Source organism: Numida meleagris, chromosome 4, assembly GCF_002078875.1.
Source record: "Numida meleagris isolate 19003 breed g44 Domestic line chromosome 4, NumMel1.0, whole genome shotgun sequence".
Lineage (NCBI taxonomy): Eukaryota > Metazoa > Chordata > Aves > Galliformes > Numididae > Numida > Numida meleagris.
In genome coordinates, this window is record NC_034412.1 from 66,943,751 (window position 1) to 66,969,629 (window position 25,879).

Sequence of the window (25,879 nt, forward strand, 5' to 3'; positions counted from 1 at the left end):
TTTTTTTTTTTTTTTTTTTTTTTGTACTGGTCATGAGCACCTTGGCAGTAGTACCAAATGCAACTTAAAGCTCACTGAGGGGAAACAGCTGCAGCAGGGGAGAGATTCCCCCCAAACACTGAAGGAATTGGTCTCATGAAGTTCCCTGCACCAGGGATGGAACAGCTCCATGCAGCATGTACAGACTGGGGCACAGCTCTGCAGAACAGGATCTGGGAGTTGTGCTGGACTTTCACCTTTCATTTAAGGCATGGAGTCCAAACAATCTAAGATTATTAATTTTGCAGAGTTAAACCCACTAAACTACAGAAGTGAAATACCTTTACTGCTGTTATTTCAATTTTAGGTGCTCAACAAGTATATCTGTAAGTATCTCTGCTTTTAGCATACAGGTCAGCTTCAATTACACTTCAAAAAGGTCCTTCATCATAAAAATATTTTATCAAACAGGTAAAGCATGCACTTTTTGCTATGAAGAAATTATTCAATAACCAATCATGTTTCTCATACTGGGTAAGAATAGGCACACTGCTCATCTAGAAATTGAGATTCCCCCTTCATTTGTGTTGTGGCACAGCACATTTACCTTAACAACCTCATTAAAATTTTAAGAAAATTAATAGAAGGTGGAGCAGAAGTGGCATTGCACATTATTTGGATACCCAGATGGAGAAAGACACCTGGCTTATCTGATGACTACGAAGAGAGACATTGATTTGACAGGAATATCAATGTGCACAACGCTAAACAAACAAACCCTCAAACAAGTAGGTTAATTAGCAAGCAGGGAAATGCAAGGGAAGAATTTGATTGGACAACTGAAAAAATGAAAACAAAGTGAATGTTATGTAGGAGGAATACAGAGAACACAGCAATGGAGAAAAGGAGTAAAAGTACAATGAAGTTCCAGACCATGCATTTGCTTTTAGCAATATCACTTCATTACCTTTTTAACCTACCATATTTATTCTCTTAAGAATGTCAGACAATTCTGATTTTACAATCTTATAACTTTTAACTACCTGTACCTCCTTTCTGGTATTTCTTAGTTGCTTTCCCCACTCCAATTTAATTGATTTGCACATTTACAATTTTCAGTGATAGACCATACACAGCTTCATGTTTATAGCAACAGTTTTTATCTTCACACACAGAAATACTTTTAGAAACTCTTTGTTTTCACCAGCCATTAAGTGAACTTAATTGATGCCTTCTGAGTAATCTTTTAAAATCATTTTGTTTAGGGAGATTAGCAATTAAACATACTAATAAAGGTGGCAGGTTGGGCCTGCAGCATATTTTAAGCACATAGGCAGAACGCATGAAAGAATTAGGAAATACAGGATGACTGTCCTTCTGAGCATAAGTTCCAGAGCTCCAGGTTTTAATAGCATTAGTCCATGCAGCTAGGGAAAACACTGCAGTGTTTAAAACTCTGTAATTGTTTTTTTTTTCATTAATTGAAAGCAAAGACTGCACAAGAGGAGGAAGGAACATTAAATAATCTTTACGATCTCGCCAAGAAAATGGCAGTCAGAAATAAACAAGCTTGGGAACATAAATGGATTTTAGACATCCTCTTGAGTGCATCCGAAACTACTGCATTGCATATAATCAGGTAACTGGAAGTGAACATTGCAGAGATAAGGGAGAAATGCATTTTCTGTAGCTTAGCTTCAGAATACAACTGCCAAGCTCCATTTACAAGAAGCTGTACTGGCATCTGTTTACAGTACATTGACACAAAATCTTAGCATGCACAATCTCATTTTTGACACAAACTTAAGTCTACTGTAAGGTGGTGATTTTTTTACAGCTGTTTTTGAAGCAGCAAACAGAAGTTCCTAGAGTGATGTCATGAAAACCATGATTGAAAAAGGATCAAAATATATAAACCTATCTGGCCAACCATCCTAGGATTTTCAGCACTTCAACCTTTCTGACAGAAAGGCCATACAGACATCAAATTAGAGCAACCTTAGACAGATTTCTGTTCTCCCCCATAAGGCACTTAAATACATTAGCCATGCTCACATATTGACTAATAGCTTTTGAGACTCATGTTCAACAGCTATAGCTAATTTATTAGCTGTCAAAACTACTGCATCACATAAACAGCCCACAGCACAAATAACAATACAAAGGCAATGGCTGAGGCTATAGCAGCTGTTATAGCTAGCTTTTCACTACACATTTTCACTGGGCACTTGTAATTAAAGGAGCTTGGTTAACCTTTGACAGTGACTTTTTTTTTCCCCCCAATTTAAGTAGTGAAAAAACCTCAAGCAACAACACAAAACCCACCAACTCTCCAGCCCCTTTCCCCCACCAGCAGTCAATGCAAGGATCAGGACCTCAACACCCCAACATTAAAAGGCAGCCCCTGGGGAACAGCACTATGACCGCACCTTGCCCATTCCAATATGGGGCAGAGACAGGACAGCCATGCATCTTTGGTAGGCTCAACTGGCAAAAACTGTTTGGCTGAGAATCTGTGCGACACTATCACATGCTTTTTTTTTTTTTTTCCTCTTTTATTCTTTGCTAAGGCCTTGAGAAGCAAGTCTAGTTTCCTTCCTACAATTCTGCTGAATATCCTTTGATAGCTATTACTGCTCCTCAGTCTGGAGGCGTTTCCCCATCAAATAATCAAAGCCACTAATTCAATATGCATGTTATCCACACCACAGAAAGCCACTTGTGATGTAGGGCTGGCTTAGTCTCTCTTTCCCTTTCAGAACAACTGCAAGTGTCCTAAAGCAAGGACTTCATTCTGAAGCAACTTGAGGGGGACTAAATGTTTCAGAGCTCTCTAGGACTGACTATTAAACAAGCCTGTTCCTCATGATAGAATAATTTGTGTTTGTGAAGCAGTGGTCTAGAATCATCTGAGCTGGTGTGTAATTTGCACTTTAAATGAACATAGTCTCAGAGGAAATGCTTCAGACGTCACATCATTCTTTCCAGCTTCTCTTCTTTGTATTACCATGTGCTGCCATTACCTTCTACCTTCTCACAGTCATGTAAGGCTTTTAACTGGGAACATTTCCACCCGTGTGCCCAATCCATAACTGAAGTTACACTCTTTCTTCACAATGCTGAAATGATCTGTTGTTCTGTCAACACAGTCAAATTTCTCATAAGGAGCCTGTATTTGCTATACAGAGACCATCTCTCTAACTTTCCTGAAATTCAGTATACTTCTTTTAGGTCCTATGTAAAGTTCATGGTAAAAGTACACCTACAATTACCCAACTGGCTTGAAGTGCAGAATTCTCTTTATTCAGTGTTATTAATTCATGCTGATTTTCCCAGTCACACTGTTGTAACCAATGATGACAACTTTCATATCCATTTAATAACCTCTTTCACAATCATTGATGTTTTGTCTGTGCTTTTCTATTATCTTCATAAAAAGAGCACACTTGACCCACCTAATACAGAAATAGACATGTTTTCTGATGAAATCAGCTTAAGGGGCATATCATAGTGTATCGTGCTCACGTTTCATTGCAATTTCACATAGCTGAGTCCAACAGGGTGCTGGCATAGTCAAAAGATTCCCAGAAACTCCATCTTAAGAAAGAGCATTTTGAACTTCCTTAGTACTGGTAACGCACTACTAGAAACTGTAATTAGTAACTAGCCAGACAAGATCCGTCAGATGGCAATACAGAGTTCCAAATAAACCCCCAGTGCCTACCATACATTCAATTCTACCAAGATCATCAGAACATAAAAAAAGTCAAAACTATAAGCAAAGCAACCCTGTTCTGATTTTTTCACAAACAATATTGCCTGTGTGCTTAGTTCTTCTACTCAGGAAAGAAAACTTTCCTTTTACTTCCTGTTTTCAGTATTTGTAGGTCTAGATCTCAGCATCTGATTAAAAACAAACAAACAAACAAAAAACCAGCAAGAAAATTGTCAGTAGGCTTTGTATTGCAACGTGTTATGCAATTATATTTTTAATGGAAAATTTTCATTACGGATCCCTGGTCCTTGGACTAGTCCTGAGAGTACTACAAGCACCTACTAATAACATGCATGTCTAATTAAATGACTGTTCAAAACCATCCCCAAACTGCAAATGCGCAAATTGCTTTTTGTATATAGACAGCTGTTTCATGAGATTCATTCATCCCTTTCATTCAAATCTTTCCATCCTGCTTGTACTAAGAGGAAGTAAGTATTTAGATCATATTGAGAAAGGTGTGTCAGAAAGTCCCAGTCCCACACAGTTTTAGTAGTGCAGATCATAAGGAAAAAGAAGAGGGAGTGCATTTTGAGCTTTCACTTTCTCATAAAAAACAAGAAACTAATCCAATGCAGAGCAAGGCCACAAGGCACCAGAAGCAATATCTATAGTCATGCTGAGATGTGCATCCTTATTTTATAATTCACTCTCCTTCTCAGTGTAAATACTGAATCAAAGCAAACGCAGCAGGATTCTGCTCCTGCCTCATCCACACTGAGCGTGGCTGAGGCAGTGCAGCACCTATACAGATCATCTCCCTCAGAGGAGCCTCAGTTGACCTTAGTTCTCTGACTACAGGTATCTTCACTGAAACTCCACCTTCCTCTAACTGGGCAGGTAGGCAAACAGGGTACTTGAGAGTTGGATGATAGAAAAAAAGCCTGAAAAGAGTTTTGTTTCGTTAGACCGATGAGGCTGCTGCACACCCTACAAGCCTTACGTGAAGGAAGCAAAGATCCCCAAATAACCTTTGATTTCCACAGGCCCACAGATGTGGCACCGTAGCCTTCAGACTTTGTACCAATACTGTGTTCTGGTGCTGTGTTACGCTACAACATGACAGTAACACCGCAGCGCAAATGCTACATTTGCTTAACAGAGCACTGCCAGGGATTTAGGCACATGCCATCAGAAATTGTGCTGTCCCTCTGCTGACTATTTGGCACAGCACATGCCATGTGTACACATGAACAGGAGGCCAAGGGGGAGATTGGCTCCCAAAGTGGTAATGTGAACTGGCAGCCAAAGAACTGATTATTTATCAATTCTAGCCAGATTAAAAAGACTTGAAGAGAAATAATAAAAAATTTTCAATATGACACAAGTGTTCTAACAGGAGACAATCTGCAAAGCGAAGGTAAACTACTGCCTTCTGATATTTTCTATTAACTGGGTTGAGGCATTTCCTGCCGCAGCCCGTGGTACAGGTTGTTGAGCAGACAGACACAGTGCATACCATAAAGCAGTGGAGTTTTCCGATTCGTCTACCTGAAGTTATAAGATTGTCTAACATTAGAATTGCAGCAGATTTCCACTTACAGCTTTCTAATTTAAAAACATCAGGACTCTGATTCAAAGTTCTTAATATATGCTCATAAATTCTGTGGTCTTCTACGGCATATAAGCACATGCTTTTCTGTACAAGGATGGGATTATTTCCAAGCTAAATGTAACCATACACTGTAGGAATCTGCTAGATTTAGGCCTAGAACAACTTCTGTTCAACAGACTTCGAGCACTGAATTTATATATAAGGAAGCAGACATTTTTTCTTACAGCTATCTGAACCCTGTTCGTTTACCTTAAAAGAACTCCAAACATGTTTTTGGCCAATGTAGGAACTGGAAAAGCAGCTTTAACCCTGCCTTTTTGTACCAGAGCGAGTTCAGGGATATTTTTATACTTTCTGCTTTGTCAAGCATTTTGTACACACTATTTCTTTTCTTTAATTCATTCCAAGAAGGTCCACTCCAAATATTTTTTCCATATCTAGCCACAATATGTTGTTTCTTTTCTAAGTATAAACAGTAATTCAGTTTACAAAAATGTCAAACTCTTTGATTTGAACATATCTTTATATAGTAAAAGCATCTGAAGCCACATTGTCTGGTATGTAGCTACAAAGGGGCAGCCCTGTTAGGCAGGAACCTATAAAGTCCGATTTCCCTACATACCTGATCAGCCAAACAGAAATTCTCAGTAGGAACCACAAGTTTATTTTTCCTTTGCTTCTCCTTTTATTTATTTTTAATTGTACTAAATGAGAAGTCTTTGACCCCCAATATACTTAATACACTTGCTCATGCAAACGAATCCTGATGATACCACATTAAACTTGCATTTTCAGCAGGAGTCTGAGGATTCAGCCATTAGATTATTAGAAGTTATAGCATTTCCTGAGATGGGGGAAGGAGCTTGCAAATTAGTTATGAAGTTCAAAAAAAGAAAAACAATAAAAGAAGCTGGTAGTTACCATTTGATACTGCATTAATGACTGTGTCTTAGGGTAAAGATTAAATTGTGTTTATTTGAAAACCTGTTTGTATTCATTGCAAACTGGAAGTAATTAATAATCTTAAAAAGCTTAATGCACCTCTGAATTCAGAAGTGTGACGGTTTTCCCCACAGAGCAATAAAAATGTTATGACTTAAAAAGTTAATCATTTCTTTTAATGCTATTAAGTATTTGGCACATGACATAGCCTAACAAATGGTTCATAAAACCTAACAGTAGGCACATTGTGGACTATTTACGTGTTTATAGGTATTCTCTGCTGACAATTACTATCAGCTTTAGAAACAAAGCATTTAACCTATACAAGGAAATAAAGGAAAATTGTGCCAAATACTATTGAGAGTCTTATTAGTACATTTTTACCTAAAGGCTCTTGTACACAATCCCCTTGGCTATTGGCATGCATGGTTCTGCCTCACTATGCCTTCTTGAAGTACATTAAAGGTTCTGTTTATGGTAACTGGAAAAGACAGCAGCAGAAGTAGATGAGGGTACCTGGGTCTTTTGAGGAGCTGACAGAAAAAAAAAAAAAAAAGATTTCCTTAAACATTTCCCACACCCTTATTTCACACCAAGTACCTGCAATACCAAGAAACTCCCAGCATCAGTGACAAGATGACAAAACCTCAGGGTTGAGCCAAGATAGCTTGTGAAGATTTAATATTCTCTGCCTTTGATAAAAACTCCAGATGCCAGGCTTTTCTGATACACTCACTTTTATCCAGCCTCCTAATTTTTCCTTCCTGCATTACGTATAGGAATTCCTCATTATACATTTAAGTGTTTACAGAGTATGGCATTTAACTGTATTCTATTTCAAGTTTTAAAAAAAAGAAAAGTTAATGGTATCTTTTCCTGAGATGAACAGCCATTACCGGTGGCTGTAAGAACAGACCCCTAACCCCAACACACATTTACCCTCTGCAATTAGTTAAGAAACAACTTTAAAAATATAGATGATGGAAACCTCCCAAGACCATGAGAGAACAAGATGGTATCATGTGCAATACCAAATTATTTGTGGGAACACTGCGCATAAACAACTCATACTGCATATTTAGTACTTTATCACATACAAGTCATAGCAGCACTAGCTGCTCCAATAAGACAGAAATCAAAAGGAAAACAAATACTTGTCTATAATTCTAAGAACTGGAAAACTCCTTGTGAGTCACCCTGTAAGTGGCGTGGCCCAAGTTTTTATGTATCTTCTTTTGGTACTGCTTTCTATAATGAACAAACATTGCAATATCAGATAGACTGTGCTTAATAGAGAAAGGAATGAGAATAGATACATAGGTTACTGAAAATATTTTGCTAAAAACCAACAAATTCAGAACAAAACAGCCAACAAGAACAGACAACATGCCAAAACTTTCACTATTATTTAGAGAGATGCAGTACAGTCCTTTAAGAGAGAGAATGCACAAGCAATTTCTGAATAAACAGGAGATGTATGTGAAGATCCCAAAGCCTGCAGTCCCATTTCTTGCATAATGGCAAGGGATACAAGCATATAGGTACAGAAAATGATCCCAATCCTTAGATTGGGATTCAGTTACCTGAAGAACTTAGACACGTAATAAATTGAGTTTAGTGTATACAGCTTTCAAAGGGTATGTAACATACAATTGCCTATGGCAAAGAAACCCCAAGCTGGCATAAATTCTAGCTTACAGGCTGCTAAAGCAAACTACAGCAGAAAAGATCATTTTAGTCCTAAGAACAGCGTAACTCTAACATTTTACCTAAGCACAGCTTACTAGCTCAGGTATGGCTTACTTTTCTTTCCTAGAAGCACCACACCTTCCTGCCTGCACATACACCTTTTTTCCCTACAGACTCTAAAGGAATTTCAGAAATTTCAAGCTCACTCTCTCATCCAGGCTCCCTGTAGAACATAGAAGAGGCTGCATTTCTGCACTGAAGTCAGTAAATTCTGGCAGTGGAGACATGGACCCTGGCTCTATAACATTTTGGAAGCAGCTTGGTCTATGTCATAAAAGGAAGTGTGCCACTGTACCCTACCCAGTCAGAAAAGCCTAAAAGGAAAAAGCACATAAATGCATCACGGTTAAATCATAGAGCTCCCTTCCCCTTTGTTTACTTTTTTTTTTTTTTTTGAGGCTAAATATGTATATGTTTAACATCTGACCAAATTCTTTGTTAAGATTCTAGAATCAAAGGCAAAGCAATGAGTTTGGACAAGAGTTTTTAAATAAACAATCTGCACACATCCAACGTCTTGCACTGCAAGGCTTTTTGAAGCCAGGGAAAATTATGCATTCCTCTGCACAGACCATGAACACCACAACATATGGGAATATAAACAAATTCTACTGGGTGATTCCATGGACTTGTAGGAGCAAGATTTCATTTCACGGTTTTGAACATGGATTCCTAAAAAGTATAAATGAAGCTAGTATGTGTTTAACAACTCAATGCAATATTGAGTGTAGGTAACTATATGGCTATAGCTATGCGCCTCCACCCTCCAACTGTATGTATATAAAATATATAAACAGAGGGAAACCTGCATACAGACATAATATAAACCTACATACAGCATACCAACATCAAACATCTGAAAGATTATGATTCAGGGCCATGAATTGCTTGTTAGAATGCACTTGATATTTTTATTCAAAAGATGATATGCAACATAACACTGGAGAAAAGAAACTAAAACTCTTCAAATGTCTTAGGAAAATCTCTGGATAAAATTACAAACTCTGAGATTATAACACTTTTGCAGCTCAAGAGTTCGCACAATGGCTTGTGGGCCAGGAACAACACTCGATTGTTCCCATTCTGGTGAGAGCAGTTAAGTCTCATGGTTAAACTCGTGACAATCTCAAGCCAACCTCTGCTAAGAAAAAGCCTAGACCTAAAGCTTCTGTAGAAGGCAGTGAGGAGCAACATTTGAAATAGCTGCAAAAGCCTACAGACACTTTTATGGAAGAAATTTCAAAATGCCATCTAACAGCCCTGCTAAGGTCAAAATAAACAATGACATTCTGAAGATGGAGACAAGCAGCATACGGAAAAAAATTCATTTCTGTTTTGTTTTGTTTGTTTGACTGATATAATAGTTTGAAAAGGAAATCAAAAATCAGAATCACTGATGCCATCTGAAGAGAGGCATGTAAGTGAAGGGAATTTTTAAGAAATGTACATTGTCTATACTTTCTTGTATATTTCTATATGCCATAACTTTTGAGTGCAGCAAATTTAAAGTTAATTCAACTATAAAAGATGACACGGTGTCACAAACTTTGTTTTTTTCAGATCACTTATGTCTACCACGATATATCATTCTGTCATTCTGAGAGGCATACTGAAAAAATTCAATATACTCCATTTCAAAACCGTATGTATGATTTGTATCCCCAAATTGAGCTTTTAAAATACTTCTTTTCAAGTCATTTTAAAATATTTCAGTGCCAGCCATTTCACATGAAAAACAGAAATGAAATGTTAATCCAGTACTCCAGAGTACATTGTTTAAGTTATACAAAAAACAACAACTGGTAAGGGCTCCAATTCTTAACACAAGTCACTCTCGCAAAATTTAAGCCAGTTCCTCTGAGATGATCAAAAAGTTACACCACAAAGGTAAAAAGCCCTTCAACTGAACTTGCCAGAATCATGTGTTAATAAAATATCTTAATGTATCATTGCATCTGCTCCATTGACCACTTGAAATTTATGTTATCAGACAATGCTTTATGTACAACTTGCCAACAAAGGGTATGCAGAACAGAATGGAAACACAGAGTTTATTTGAACATTCTAATAGTGAAAAATCATTTTACTCTTCAGCTTTTACATCTTAGTGCTTGGGAACATAATGCCCCTGTGACTATACAGGATTACATTGTGTAGTGATTTCCTATTGACCAGTTAACTGTGTGGCTCAGAACATGTCAAGGTCATATATTTTTATGCCAAGCCACAGCTACAGCCCTGAAGTGCTTCATCAGCCACGTAAAATAGGACAGAATATCACCGATACCTTGTTAATGAAGAATTTGCTTTAAATCAATGCAGTCCTCTGATAGGCTCTTCCTGGAATACACAAGAACTGAAAAAAAAAAAAAAAAAAAAAAAAAAAAAACAGTTGAAACTTTATGGTTCAGATAACCTCAGTGCTTTTTTTTTTCCAACAGTTTAATTCATAACCAAAGTATATCCTTCCCAGGTTGTAATAGTTCAGTGTAATTTTGGGACAGCCTTGACCCAGCCCATAGATGAGTACACCCTAGTACGTATAACAACATGCACTTACTGCTTTTCTGATGAAAACTAGCAATGATATTTGCATATACACAAAGAAAAATCACATGTAAATGCTGTATTTGGATAAGCAAATTGGCTAGCACACCAGAAATGATGTATGCAATTAGTATCATATATATGAAATGGTCTGTATAATTACAGGCCATGTTTGAACATGCATCCTGGATCTTGACAAATGTTCTGTATGCCTCTGCACAAGCTATCTACACAACATGACCTCAAGTGTAGGTCTTTGCAGATCTTATGCATGACCGTCTTTATATTCACTAGTTCAGCTGTCATGAATTTTGCCTTCCAGCTATTGTTCTCAGATGCTCATCAGACATGCTTATTTGCATTTAGTTATGGAGTGCTACTAGTTCAGCTGCTGTCCTCAGTGAGAAGTTTTAGAACAGTAGCTGTTGGGCACTGATGATATTAAGCCCATATTTCTAAAGGAAAGGACATTCTTGAAAAAAAAATGACAAGTGTGGTTTCAGCTTTACAGAGATTTTAGTTCTCACATTTTTCTTGTCCTAAGGGTGTGATTTTAGAAATTCTAATACGGCCTCCAGAAAAAAAGACTCTGCAGATCCTCTTTTATTCTTTTCTTTTAAATGAAAGATAATTACTATCTATTGAAGCACACTTTCATCATATCAGCAACTTCAATGCTACTTATTTTTTATATTTTCTACTTAAAAATTAGATTTTTTTTCTACAGTATATTCTTTCCTTCTCTTTAATAAAAATTGTGAATTTTTCTTCACTTAAATTCTCCTTAAAGATCAATGCAACATAATATCCTGCAGATCAGCCTTAAAATAACTGTATAAGATCTGTAACTCAGAACATCGACCAGCCTGCAGATCACAGCTATCTGACATTTGCTACAAAGAGGATGCGTTTCAGTTGAGAGGTAATTTAGAAATGAACTGTTTTGAGAAATGCTGAATGAAATGAGTGCCTCATCATCAGATGTTCATGAGAAGGAATTAGGAAATAGATAACATACTTAACTAGAGAAAATCTCTTATCCGAGATTCACTTTGGTAAATATAAAAGAGAAAGGAATCTGGTTGTATATAGCATTAGGCAATCAGCAACTCCAAAACGTGAGGTAGCTTCTAATGCACGAAGAAGTCCTAAGATTTGAGGAGTCTCCTAATAGGCTCTTCACTCCAAAACTGGCGATGGTGGACAGAAAACTTCAAAGTTCAATGTCTACCTTGTAAATATAATTGCTGCCATTACTTGTAAAAGACAATAGGTTTTGCACTGACAAGTTTGACTGAACTTAAAACACTGACAGACTAACAATAAACTCCTTTTCCTCCATATGGTTATATAATTCAGTCCTATGTATGACACCAGAAACCATGAAATACTTGCCTTGACTTGGTAGACCTGGCAAGCTTCTTAGTATCTGTTGATTTTTACTATTCTGTCCCAGATACAAAAGTTTCCATGCACAAATCTCTATGCCCACTACTAGCAGCCATACAGCTTCTGCATTTTCTGAATTTTCCTCCTATAAAAACTTCAAAAATCTGTTTTGAGCATCAGCACTGTTAAGTTACAAAACATATTCCTGCTGTATCTCCGGTCAAGTTGTTCAAATAGAATAATGTTTGTACAAAACTTAATAAAAAACATTCCCATTCTGTAATTAAACACTTTTCAGAAACACTTTGTTTTCAAGGGCCACAAAATTCCCCACACCCTTATTTTCCTTTAGCAATTACCTTATCTGACCTGGTATCATTCTGAGGTCCCCATGTCACTAGCTTAGAGCACTAGGAGAGTTAATACAGTTAATTAGAAAGCACTCAAGAACCATGCTCAACAGGATGAAAAACACCACACAAAACATGCATTGAGTCTCCTGAGAATCTGGAACCAACCTTTTTACCATAAAGAGCCCTCAGTGACAACACTGCCAAGCACTTACAGTCTGGCTTGCTTACAGTTGCCTCATGCTAATACTATGCCTGTCCTTGTGCTAAATTAGTTACCAGATTACATGCATTTGGGAGATATGAGTGCAGACAGCTATGCTGCTGTCACAAACAGACCATACAAAGCATTTAACCAGTGAGAGAACACCTAAGGGTCCGTGTGTGTTTGTTCCATCCAAAGACCCTACTTGTATTACAGCACCCTTATTAAACCTGAAAACCTGCGATCTCTTCTCAATTGTTACATGCTCAGCAATGTGGGACACTGACAAAGACAACCATAGAAGTTACTCAGAGAAGATTTTAACAGCTAGCACTTCAGGATCTCATGCATGGATGCTCTAATTTTCGAACTCATCACTTTACTAGCAGGGATGAAATCAGTCTGTTATCTTTTTAATGACTAAGAGATTGAAACTCAGATGTCATTAACATACTGTATGCATAGCTGTCAGGCCACTCACAAATACTATTTGTTCTTCTTTTGCTCCTCAACTTCAGAGGCATAAAACAACTGCTTTCTACAACTTCAGTGGTATTCTAAGCATTGTTATAAATCTCACTGGCAAATAGCTGACCCAATTCCAATCCTTCCATTAACATTTAAAGCTTTGAAGGAATGCCACAGACTTCAATGCTTAATTTTATCTTCATTAGTTTGCAAAGATAATTTCTTTGAGGTTTGGAGACAATCACAGAAACTAACTTCCTTTAAGCAGTGCTTCATGGGTTTTACCGAATGCTGGCCCTAATTTTGTAATTAAAAAGGAGTCACAGTGCCCTTTGATCACTGTTATGAATCTGGAGACACTTTTCTAGAATTGACCCTCCACACAAGAATATGATTTCAATTCCTCCCTCTGAATCTTACAGTGAAGATGTATGCTCAGCATACATCTAGAGAATGTTACACAAGCAATGAGCAAGTCCAGACCACCGCTGGCTGATACGTTTTTTCATTCACCTTAATTGCATCATTTTTGTTTGGTTTGTTATCATGGACTACTACACTAGAACACTGAAGATACACTGCACAAGATCTTCATGTGTAAAACACATCATCTCACCTACCAACTTTCCAATACTTGCATTCATTAAATTTGACAAGTAACACTTTAGAACAGACCGGGAGATATAACATTCCCAGGCAATTTAAGTTATCACTTTAAAAGGGTAGTCTTTAAAATAAATTTTGATTCAGTGGAAAAATGACATAGTAAGTAAACTTTCTACTTATTAGAAAAACATTCCAAGAAAAAAACCTCTGTGCAGGTTTATTCAACCATGCATGCCTCATGTTTTTACTACAGGACATTACCCACAAACAATTTCTCCATCACTGAATACACTCAATTCATCTACCAATGCTTAATAAATATTTGAGCCTAATTGAAGCTAATGATTTTCACTTGAAATGAAATCCAAGTATTCATAAGTAAACTCTCAATGTATTCTATAACTGATTATGCATTTATAATTGAAGAGACAGCTTATTTTTGTTAGTTGTTTTGCCAGATATCTTTTACAGTTCGCACTCAGGTTCACCATCTTTCATTTTGAACAGTTACAGTTATCTTTCCTGCTTTAAGAAATAGACGCTCTTTTTCAAATGCTAGGTTGGATTTGTCTGACCACAGCTTATTTCCAAGCTATCAAAAAAAAAAAAAAGGAACTGGCATCTTAATTGGCACTAATTGGTGGCCCCAGAACAGAAAGGTTTTGCATGCTTGCCTTGATTCAGTTTCCCCTGACACCCACTCCACAGTGGCATCATGTCAAGAGAAACAAGTATCACATGCACTCCAACTTCTGGTGCTGCTCGAGAGAACTTTTATCTTGGGGACTTGAGCCCATACCATTAAAAGCTGGTACATTTTCTTCCAGCAAATCATACCTTCACAGTATAACTTCTGGTGCTCTTCTGGTACCACTTCATGATTTCATCTCTGTTTAAATTTGAAGCGTCTAGGCAAAGCTTGAAAATATATTTCACTAGTCCCTTTTTCAGAAATTAGGCTAGTTCCAGAGACAGAAGGTTTAATATTCCATTTTAATTTCATATTAAAGGATTTTATGTTGAAGTATTTAACTGCCTTCTGTTAAATGGCTGATACTGGCAATACTGCTGAAATGTGCTGTTTCTGGAATTGCTACATGCATGCAATAAAATAAATCAAAACTACTGCAGATGCCTGATGAAACAACTTAGAATGTTTAGATTAAGTTTGTTTTAAGCACTTTTTTTTTTTTTTTTTTTGCTAGAATTGCCTTACATAAATTATTTAGACTAGTTTTAATCTATCAATTCAGCTTGAGGGAAGAACATTGTCTCTGACTTTCTTCCTTGTCTGGTTTGTATTTTCTTCTGTCTTTGCTCACATTCTCTTTTACCTACTGGAAAACTTGTTAGATTTCCTACCTGTTGCATCAGAAATTTCTAAACTTGTCAGGACTGAAGTCTGCAGTGGAAAACATTACTGTGACTGATATGAATAAGCAAATTCAGTATGCACTCTACAAGTCTAAAAATATTTGATTTTTAGTATCTGACACTACTTTAAATATGGATTTATAGGGTCTACATATGAAGCCACTTTCACGTTTATGAGTAAGTTGCAGTACAGAAATTTTTCATGTATCCAACTTGCATAAAGTATTACAGAAAGTCCACAAAGCCATATTTATATTTTAAGAGGAATATTGATTTTTATTTATTTAACTTCAGTGCAAAATTATCAGAACAGTAACTTGAATCCATTTATTTCCCAGTTTTTTCTAGGGAGCAAGTTTTTACTAGGGAGCAAGTTTTTACTAGGGAGCAAGTTTTTACTAGGGAGCAAGTTTTTACTAGGGAGCAAGTTTTTACTAGGGGTTGGAGTGTACTGCTATCACTGTTTTTTCTGATACGTTTGTACTTTGAATTTTGTATTTCACCCTTTTCTGTTTTTTCTTTTTTTTTTCTCCTCCTCTCTGGATAGCAGAAAGCATGGTTGTGATTTATTTTAGAATAACAATGGTTAACCTACTATTGCATTAGTGAGCTATGTATCGAGTAACTACGTAGCCAAAGACTGGTTTAGTATAGCTCTATTTTATGATTCGATACAAAAGCCAGCGAAAACAATGTTGCCACAGAAGCACCATGAGAGTGACTGTACTTACGACTTAATAGCAGCCCTGTAACTACCCTACCTACTGTCTGGGGTAGTACACAGTTGCCTTGACAAAAGAATAAGTGGATATTTAACTCTGCCCAGAGAGTTGAGAAAGCTGACAATCATCCCAGTTATATACTGTGTTGAATATCCCATGGCTTACCACATAGCTACCAATTTTTATTGTGCAATGATGTAAAATGGCTAATGTCTAAACCACATTTTTTTCCTTCACATGAGGTCACGTAGTTCACCTGATTTGTTTGAAGAAAGCACTTTATATTACATAAAGTTATCATGTTGATCACCTAGCCCACAATTGCAGCAGATATAAAAAGACACTAACAATATGGGAAGATGTTGTTTATTTCAAGGGGTTTCTTTAATTACTTTGGTATGTTTTGTAATACTGTACCTCATGGCTACTTATATCTGTGTACTGCTCTTGTGCTGCCTCTGCTGAAGCAGAGAAAGAAGTCAGCTAGCAATTTTATTCATGTAGATCAAGCTGTAGAGGTCCTCAGCATCCAAAAAAGAGTTTACTTGAAGAGAACAAAAGAATAAAGGCACAATATAAAAAACAAACTTGCCTAATTTTTCCTTAAATACTATCCTTCATTACTGACTTCAAGTCAGAGGAAGTCCAGGAAAAGTCAAGACCTTGGCCTCCAAATTACTGTCTGTAGGTATATTCCCCATTAAATATCCTGGTCCCCAGCTCATTCAAACACATTGAGAGACAAGGCAGGTCCCTTGCATTAAGCTGCAGTTAAACGTGCCAGCTGTGAAGCACTTCAAACAGTGCCCTGCCTCACAACATCTCAGACTGGAGAAGTCTAAGTGCTGGGAAAAAACAGACAGTAAATCACACTGGAAAAATATTTTGTATAGTTGCAAAGAAATTTCATATGGCATGTTTTCACTTCACATGGCTGCTTAGGCCCAGGCAAAGATAATTTCTGCATGACAGTCATGACAGTATACACCATATATCAGTGATTGCCCTGAATCTTTAGATCATCTGCTCCTTCTGAGGTAAAGGGAGAAAAATGTTTGTGTGGGCCATGCAGTGGCACTAAGGGAAGTAACTCAGGCTAACTCGTGGTGAGGGCAGCTAATTTCTCCAAATTTCTTCCAAAGCAAATGTCAGCATCTAGACAGTCCTTTGACAACACTGATCATTCACATGTTCAATTAGCCACCCTGGGAGCACAGTCCAAGCAGGCTAGTGTTAGCATTTGCCAACACCACCCTTAACTTCTGCTGTAAAAGTTAATGATAAGGAGCACGTAATAGAAATGTTAATGGAATTTAAACTCTATTCCTCATGATGCAGATCCTGTTAAATTGCACATCTGAGGATTTTTAGAATGAGTACTCCATGGAGTATAGATGTGGTTAAGATTACTGATCTGAAACAAATAGGAAGGAAGAGAACAAAGTCATTTTTCTGTTTCCCACAAAGTCTACTGAGGACAAGTTATCCAGTTTTAAATTTGGTCCAACCCTGTATAGGATGCATCTCTTTTCTTTGTTGCTTTCACTTCCCTTACCTCGGGTCTTCCGATCACTTGATGTGGGATGAGTTGGACTCATCTACTGGTTCAAATGAGAATCAATCCTGCTAGGAAGACCAAAAACGAACACCCGTTTTTGAACACACACTTTCAGCTAGATAAGTATTACACTGACTTAAAATTGATTATGACAATGTACTAGTAACTGGCCTGCAGTTCACATGGACTCCACATTCAGTCTGGACATTTGCAGAGGCTAAGAGTTCATTACATCTGCAGTGCATTGTGCCTATTTAGTCAACTGAAACTAGCATCTATCCAGGCAGCAGTGTTTGTCTGAGATGTTGGCGTCAACCATCAACCTACTATTTCTGACTAGGTTAGGAGGACTTTATCATTCCAAAGAGCTGCCAAGCTAAGGAAGCCTGGGAATGACAACTGACTGGCTACACAAGATGCTTCACACTGACATAACACTGAATAATTCAGAAAGACAGTTTGCCTTAATATTTTGCAAATAACACTACATCATGCTGGACTAGTCTAATAATTTTCTAAGGTTTTCTGATATAACATTTGAAACAAATAATATAAATGAGACAAAATGCTGCTATTCATAGAGTATCAGAAAGTAATATGCTGGTTCTGCAGCTGAAGATCCTCTGAAGAGGAGCTGAGTCATCTGGATAGTTAATTTTCTGTACACTTGCTGTAATGGTGCAGTGGAACACTACCATAGAAAAACATTACAATTCATACCGTTGCTGAAATAAGGCTGTAATATATATATATTTTTTTTTACAGGTTATACCTATTTTAAAATTAAGGACTCCAGAATGCTAAAGCCTACCTTAAAGTCACTCCTAGATTTAAATGCCTACTTTGGTATAACATAGCAATAAGGCTGAAAAGATCAGCCTACTGTAATTTCAGTCACTCTTCCCTCAGGTTCACATATTTCCCAATAATTCAGTGGGATTCTTTTGAAATAGAAGTATTATCAGTACAAATATGGAAGAACTGGACAGTGTTTCCTTTAATAGGGTATATGGTGAATATATAATATTCACAACATCAGCACAGAAAAACAGATTACTGTACGAAAGGCGTCCACGAATGAAACAAAGTCCTCTGCTCATTCTGGCAATATGATTGTATCCTGGCAGTGAACAAGCAAAATATTTAACAGTAACATAACACTGTAGGTCAGTATTTCTTAGAGCAGGCTTTAATTAAAGAAATACTAAATTACATCAGAATTAAAGAAGATTCAGTTCAAAACCTCATACAGTCTAGGATACCAAAACCTCCTTGGTCACAAAAGCAGCCAAAGTTTCTGCCAGTCCTGACCAACACTCATTCCACTTCATCATCTCAGCAGTAACAGTCAAGCCTGCAAAATCTCACACACCTACAGAACACCGACTTCAAGATTGTCTCAATTTTTAATAAACATTTAACAGCTCTTATAGGCCTCTCTGGTACAAACACACTTATTTCAAAGTATACTGAATCCATCTTCATTTTGATAACAGGTGCATGCAATTTTTGTCACATTTAAACAATAACTATGCATTTTCCTTCACAAATGGAATGAAATTCATGCACCAAATGAACAAAAATATTGAACACGCAGTTTCTAAAAGTAATCTGCTAATAAGCAGTGTCATTGTCAGCTCTGTTCACTAGCCCCTTCAAGCAGTTCAACTTGACCCATGCCAGATTAAGTACATTGACATTCCTACAGTCTTTCTAGTGATAGTTCAAATGAACTACTTTGCTGAATGGAAGACTTGGGAACCAGCTCCTTACTTACATTTTGCAGCATTCCACTATATCTAAATATAAAGTAGCAAAAAGTAATATTTCCAGTAGAATTCTTTATTAGGACAATATTTATCTCTGTTACAGGATAACTATTTTTCACTAGACTCTTAATAAGGAGGCATAGCAGATACTAAAGTGAAGGGAATAATTTCAATGATAAAAGCAATACTAAATATGTTCTTCACTGGGAGCTGAATTATATTACCTACCTAGAATCGGCTGCTTGCATCTGTAACCCAGAAATTTAAACTGTCACTGAACATTGACGAACAACAGTAGCAGTGAGAGAAGATGATGAAGTCAATGCAAAAAATTAAGGCCTTGACTTGACTCTAGACTGAAGAACTTAGAGACTCAGTTTGACTTCTCACAGCCGTCATCACAAGCACAAAGAAGACAAAAATAACAATATTGCAATATACCCCAGAATAATCAGTGAAAAACATCATTTGAGTAATAATGTTTTAAAGGTGGAAATATTCATTAAGTACATTAGTAATTAGAAAAAAAATAAGGAATATTTTTATTTTTACATTTCATCCTCATCACTGAATTTTTTTATTGCCTCTAGTTGTCTAGCTATCATATCCATGGAATGATAAACACAGTCCAAGCAGCTGAGCCTTCACCACATGCCCTCAAATAGTTCTGTCTTGTTATGGCTCCAGCTAGCCAGAAGTTATTTTCAGCAAAGGTTATCAAGTTCTGTAGTCCATTAGATAGCATTAAATAGAAAAAAAAAAATCCTCGTAATCTGAATGTCAATGTTATATCTATTGCAGCAGTCAAGGCAAAATTATTCTGAAAACTATTTGATGAGTAACCTGAAGTGTCCAGATAAGCCCATTTTTATGTAGAAATTGATTTTTTTTGTTGTTGTGTTAACTTGTTGTCTTTTCTATTCCCTTACGTCTCTGCCCATATTTCAGTTTAGGACTTAATTCAGAAATCAGGTAATTCTCATGCAGGTCATTATGATCACGAATAAACCTATTTACAAAAATCCAAAGACATCTCATCTCTCAGAAGGAGATCTTTATATTGCAGATCTTGAGATATGAGACATTAGTTTAATTCTCCATATTCTGTCTGTAGCTACATCTCTTAGAACCATGTGCAAATCCAGTGCAATCGCAACTAGACCACTCGCTGTCTCGTAAATGAGGACTTGGACTTTGAAATGTAATTAAGCTTCATACATTGCCTAGAAAAAAAAAGTGTTGGATTTATGTCACAAAACATGTTTGGAATAAATAGTAAAAATGAAAACATCCCAGAGATAAGATACAGTAGTTTAAATTCCTTGCTTATTCTAGACACAAAAGAGGGCATGGCTGGACTGGAATTCCATGCAGTCCCAACACAGGATAGACTGCTTTGCCAGCTTAGAAGCACAAGTGTCAAATGGACTAAAGCCTTTAATTGACTTCATACAGATCAAATAGATATGTGTTATGGTAACAGTTATGATCATGACTTGCCTGGATTACGCTCAAACTAGTAACCTAGGTATGTGTATGCTGTTGTCTATTTTTTGGGCTGATTGCTTCCTCACAAATTGTTTACAGACACAAAAATATATTATTTTAAAAAGATGTAATTTATGTCTAGTTCAAAATAACATGCTTTCATAATTCCTTGCTTCTACACAGAATAGAACAATTTACTGTAATTGAAGTACCTACACACTTTACACAGAAAATAATCACATAGTGACTTTTATCTGGATCAGCATGAAAAGCAATGACATGGAGCCAATAACAGCAGAAATATTTAAGAAACTCTGAGCTGACTGAATCTGACCTATGTCTGGCATGTCATAGTTTGTAATAATACCACAGCTACATATGAAGGGCCAAGCCAGCTACCAGGGTCTAAACTGAATGGCCTTACACTAAATTTTGAGTTTCTTTATTTGTCCACTTGCCCAAAGCAGAACACTGATCTGGATGGTCACTCTAGGAATCTATTACTGACTACAAGTACTAGTAGATTTCAGTGCGAGGGCTGCCACCACCACTTGCTTGGTTCTGTTCAAGCAGTGCATAACAATTTTCTTTGTTCCTCACATTTATAGCAGTGAGGGATATTTGTATATTACTATGAATTTGCAATAACAATTTCTGTTTCATATAGGAGATATGGAAATTTCTGTATCATTTGAACAGCTATGCCAGAATCAATACATTTCCATTGACTCAGTTCATGTAGTAGATACAATCATTACTGCTCATTACACAACTTAATGAAATTTTAATCCATGTAATCATTTTTTTCCTCACTTGAGAAACACTGCTACTGCTGTGACTTTTCAGAAAGGAATTAGAAAGCAATTTACAGCTGTTCAGTACTACTATGTGTAACACGCAATGGAACATGAAAAGTATTCAGCAATTGTGAAATTACATAGTGATAGCAATAAAGAGCTATATATTACAGATGCCTGCCTGAGATACTGTAGTTACCAAGGAAAATGAAAAAGGGAAGATTTACACACAGGAAGATTGTCCAAAAAGTCAATGAATAGATAAGGTGCATACACTTCATGCAGGGTGTTGTGTTGTAATTCTGTTAAGATTTCCTTTTCTGTTCACTGTGGAACACAGCCTATCATTACTGTGCACGATAACTCACTTGGGTATAACAACTTCTATGTGATTTGAACGGATGCATAAGAGCAAGAGTCAAACTGAAAGGGGGAGGAAATTAAAAACTGAGTAAAAGAGCAATGAGTACAAGGAAACAAAATATCTTTCAGTGCCTACTGTGTCAGAATCAGAGATACTACTGTCATGGTTTTGTGATTTTCGGTTATTGGTATTCCACATCATAACATCATGTAGTGGATATACCTGGTTCTCAGAAGAGAAGGACTACTACAGTCCCCACGGTACTTTTCTCTTCTGTTACCATTTCCAGCCAGAGGGAAAAGATAAAAGCTCGCAGTATAAAAACTTGCAGATCACGAGACCTCGTCCCTTTTTCCGCTGTCTCTCATCTTGGCAGCACCTCACTCTCCAGCCGTCTTATCGTCGGTAGTAGAGTAAGGCCAACCTTGATTTTGGGACATTCTCTGTATTGGATTTATCAGCTTAAATTGTAATTATATTGTATTATAGTTTGGTGTTTGGCATTCCGATATTTTATTTAGTAAATTAGTTTGTTTCTCCTCAGATTGTTGCCGCTGTTCTTTGCTCTCAGGGCCATCTCCTTACCCTTTTTCCCTTTTCCCTTTTCCCGGGGCGTGGGCCCGTGGATCCCCCGTCCCCTTCGTCACGGAACCGGGCCAAACGCCCATAAAACGTTGACAACTACTTATGGAGAATCCAGGTTTATAAGTTTCCAATATTACTACTGTCATATAAAGATGCAGTCTTTGCAGAAAACCATGCTTATTTTAAAACCTGCTTCCTTTCTCTTCGGTGAGGAGCATGTGATCAAGGGAAGTACATCTTTGACTACAGGAACAGAAAAAGTAAACCCAGAAACCTCAAAAGAAAAACAAATTTAGACTTTTCCAATCAGTTTCTGAGCACTCTCAATCTAAATCTAGCAATTAATGCAAAAGCATAAAGATAATAATTTGAGTTCATACAAAACAGGGAAGTAATTTTAAAATAACTGACCAGACAGGTAGATATTTCTAACACTGAATACTCAAGAATATTCTATAAATCCATAGTGGCAGCTGTTAGAGACAGTTCAATAGCATTAGAAAAAAGAACAACCTTTATCCAGGTCCATTCTGGTCTTTCAGATTAATTGCCAGATAGGTATTATTCTATGAATAAATATTTTGTAATAATAGTTCAACCAGCTGACTCAAATGTATTTCCAGCTTACACCGTTGTTTGTTGGCCTGTAAAGGATTTACTCCAAGGAGTCAAGATTTCCACTAGAAATAGCGGAACTCTAATAAAATTTCTGACTAAGCATATACTATCGCTAACTATAAACTTTAAAAATTAAAGCTGTATTTTGGCACAGGATTTGTTCAGATTCTGGTTAGAAGTCTGTTCTGGGTTCATTTCAGCTGCTCTAGCCATTCCTTATTACTACTACATGCATTTTAATACATATCTGCACAGACACAAATGTTTCTTGATCGATCATTTGGTTTTATAGGGAAATATTTGGCACAGCTCAGTACAGAAACCTAGACATTGGATATCATTTGGATGAGACTTCCAAGATCACAGGATGACAGATCAACACCATGCTGATCTGCCGCCTGTCACTTAACTGTTTTGTTATAAAACCACCATGCAGTCAGCCGCTACAAAGCGATAAATCACAAAATTATTTCCAAGTCACTGGATTTGTGTTTATTCTATTTACATAAAGGAAGGAAGTTCAGTTCAAAGCTGGAGGGCAGTGCATAGCAACCTTTGCCACTAGCATACACAAGCTGCATGGAGTATCAAGTGGTAGAGTTGGAAGCAACTCAGCACCACATGTTTGCAGCACATTTATACTCTCTTGAAGGGTTCATCTAGTTACGTTTTTGAGATTTTCCAAGTTTTTTTTTTCTGTCCTCCTCTCTCAAATGGGCCTCTGCTGATGGTATGTTTTCAGAAGCATCAGCCTTGAGATGATAAATCTGGATTTCAATTCAAACAGTAGATCAAAGGCTACACTCCTTCAATTTTAATAATCTTTCATTTCCTGCAAAGCCATTACAGTAAAATATTCCATGTGAATCTATCACTGTTAGCTACTCCAAGAGATGCCAGTATGAAGTGACAATCTAGCTTTAAACATTCCGTTCCTACATTGCAAGAAGGCTTCTAGGCTACAGTTATTTTTGTTTTTAATATTTTAAGAAAGGTTTTTCAAAAACATTCAGTATTAGCTTAATTCTGCTTCCAGAATGCTAAGGCCAGTTTTAACCACTGTTTTTCACAAAGGCAGAAGCAGTCTTTAAGTATGTTAGAATGTTCCCAGACTCTAAACCATAATAATTCTAAGTATAAAATACTCACTACATCTCCTCATTTTTAACAAAGTTTAAAGTTTTATTCTCTGTTTTAAATTCTTACTTTGGGTCAGAGCTGTAATTTTTCAAAAATCAACCATCAGCCTTCCCCTTAAACACTGGAAAGCTTTATTCAGTGCAGGGCCCAAACAGGATGTAGAAACCAAAAAGTAACTTTACACCATTTAGAGATCCAATGGCCTCTGACAGCAAGTTCCTACTGCCTTTATTTGGTTAACAAACATTGTAGAAAGTTTCTACACATTAAATTCTATATATTGAAGGCTATAAAAAACACAGAAAGAAATAAGTCTATTGATGGGAACTAAACAGCACTGAAAGACTAGGCACAGTCCCTTCACATGGATAACAGCTTGTCCTTTTCTTGCCTCTTCTGCTTTCTTTCTTCCCAGGGAAGTAAATAAGATAGGATAAGGTAGGAAGCCTATTATCTCTGCTGTTCTCTCTTCTACTTTGATTTTTAACTCTCCAGCCTGCAGAGAAGAGATCTGCTGCTCTTCACAAGATCCAAATAACTTATAGAGATTTAGGGTCACATATAGTGAGTCCAGCTGCATCTTGTAGCACTTCACTCTCAGCTCTCTTAGATCTATTAAGTAGAATCACACAAGTGAGGGAATCCTATGCAGGATGCATCCTCATGGAGCACTTCTAAAACAGAGACTTCTTGTATACAGTAACTCATAGATGATGCTTTCAGCTTCACAAGGATAGAGCCACTAAAACATTTGTCACCTAGCTGGGTGGTTTATTTTGGCACAGACTAGGGAAGAGATATATACACGTTAAGAGCTCCCTTTAAAACAAAAACCAACAACCTATCCAGTTGTGTTTTTAAATGAAGCAATTTTTCTAAATGATTTTTAATAGGGAAGAAAAAAACCTTTCTGTGGAACAAGTAATTAGCAATCTCAAGAGTCGAGGAAGCCTAAGTGCTCAAGTTGCCTCCAGTATTAAAGAAGACATAGCCTTCTAAACATCATTAATCATTTAGGAAAGTAAGCCACTAATGAAACATACTAATTCTTAAGCCACTAATATACAGAGACAAATGCAGTCTTACACACAAACATAAGCAGGCAATGTCTTATGTGAGATTAAAGCATACTTATTAGATGTATGGTTATGTGCCTACTTAGAAAGAGGCAGTGTATAAGCACATTTATCTTTGTAGTACAAGCACATAGGTGGCTAAACAGTGATATTCCTTACTATGTACCATATTACTTCATTATTACCAATCAATACTGTTTAAGTACAAAGTCAAATAAAGTTGAAAGCTGAAGGCAGAACTGAAAATTAAACTACTTCTGTTTGGTTTAAATGCAAAAAAAACAAAAAACAAAACAAAAAAAAACCCTGATTCTCACTGGCAACCTTTACTTTTTTTTTTTTTTTTTTAAGATGAAAAATGAATAGTATTGAGGTTGAATCTGAAAAATGCTCATCTCAAAAGAGAACTTCTTTAAGAAAGGTTAAGCAACTAAATGCTTTGACACCATGGTTAAAAATTAGTAACTCTGTCACAAGATGATTACTACTATACTTAATTATGTGTAAGTGATTTATTTTATCCTCTTCCTCAAACCACAGATTAGTGATAAGCACAGGCTATTGTAAGAAACTGGGAATCCTGCTGGATCCTAGCACACTTGGGTCTATCAGAGGCATTGCCACTGTTTGTTTTTTGTCGGTTGGTTGGTTGGTCTGTTGTTGTCTGAGACAACCAGTGTGCCAGGATACCATCGAAATCACACTCCTCTCTAGCAACTAGCAAGGTTCAGAATGACATAATGAATCTTTTCCAGAGCTGTCTATTGCTATCTCAGAACAATACAAGGCCACATAAGTCCAGTGCAGAAACAAGTGCTGGGTC

At 36.8% G+C, this 25,879-nt stretch overlaps 1 protein-coding gene across 21 annotated transcripts in view; it reads right to left on the reverse strand.

Moving 5' to 3' along the window:
* Positions 1-25,879, reverse strand: part of SORBS2 (sorbin and SH3 domain containing 2) — a 194,750-nt gene that overhangs the window by 98,897 nt on the left and 69,974 nt on the right. For 18 of the 21 annotated variants that reach the window (XM_021396833.1, XM_021396835.1, XM_021396832.1 and 15 more), the window contains one exon: positions 10,288-10,356. The exons of the other annotated variants lie outside the window; for them this stretch is intronic. The gene's annotated coding sequence lies outside the window, so the exon portion shown is untranslated. The remainder of the gene's footprint in view (positions 1-10,287; positions 10,357-25,879) is intronic. 21 annotated transcript variants of the gene reach the window in all.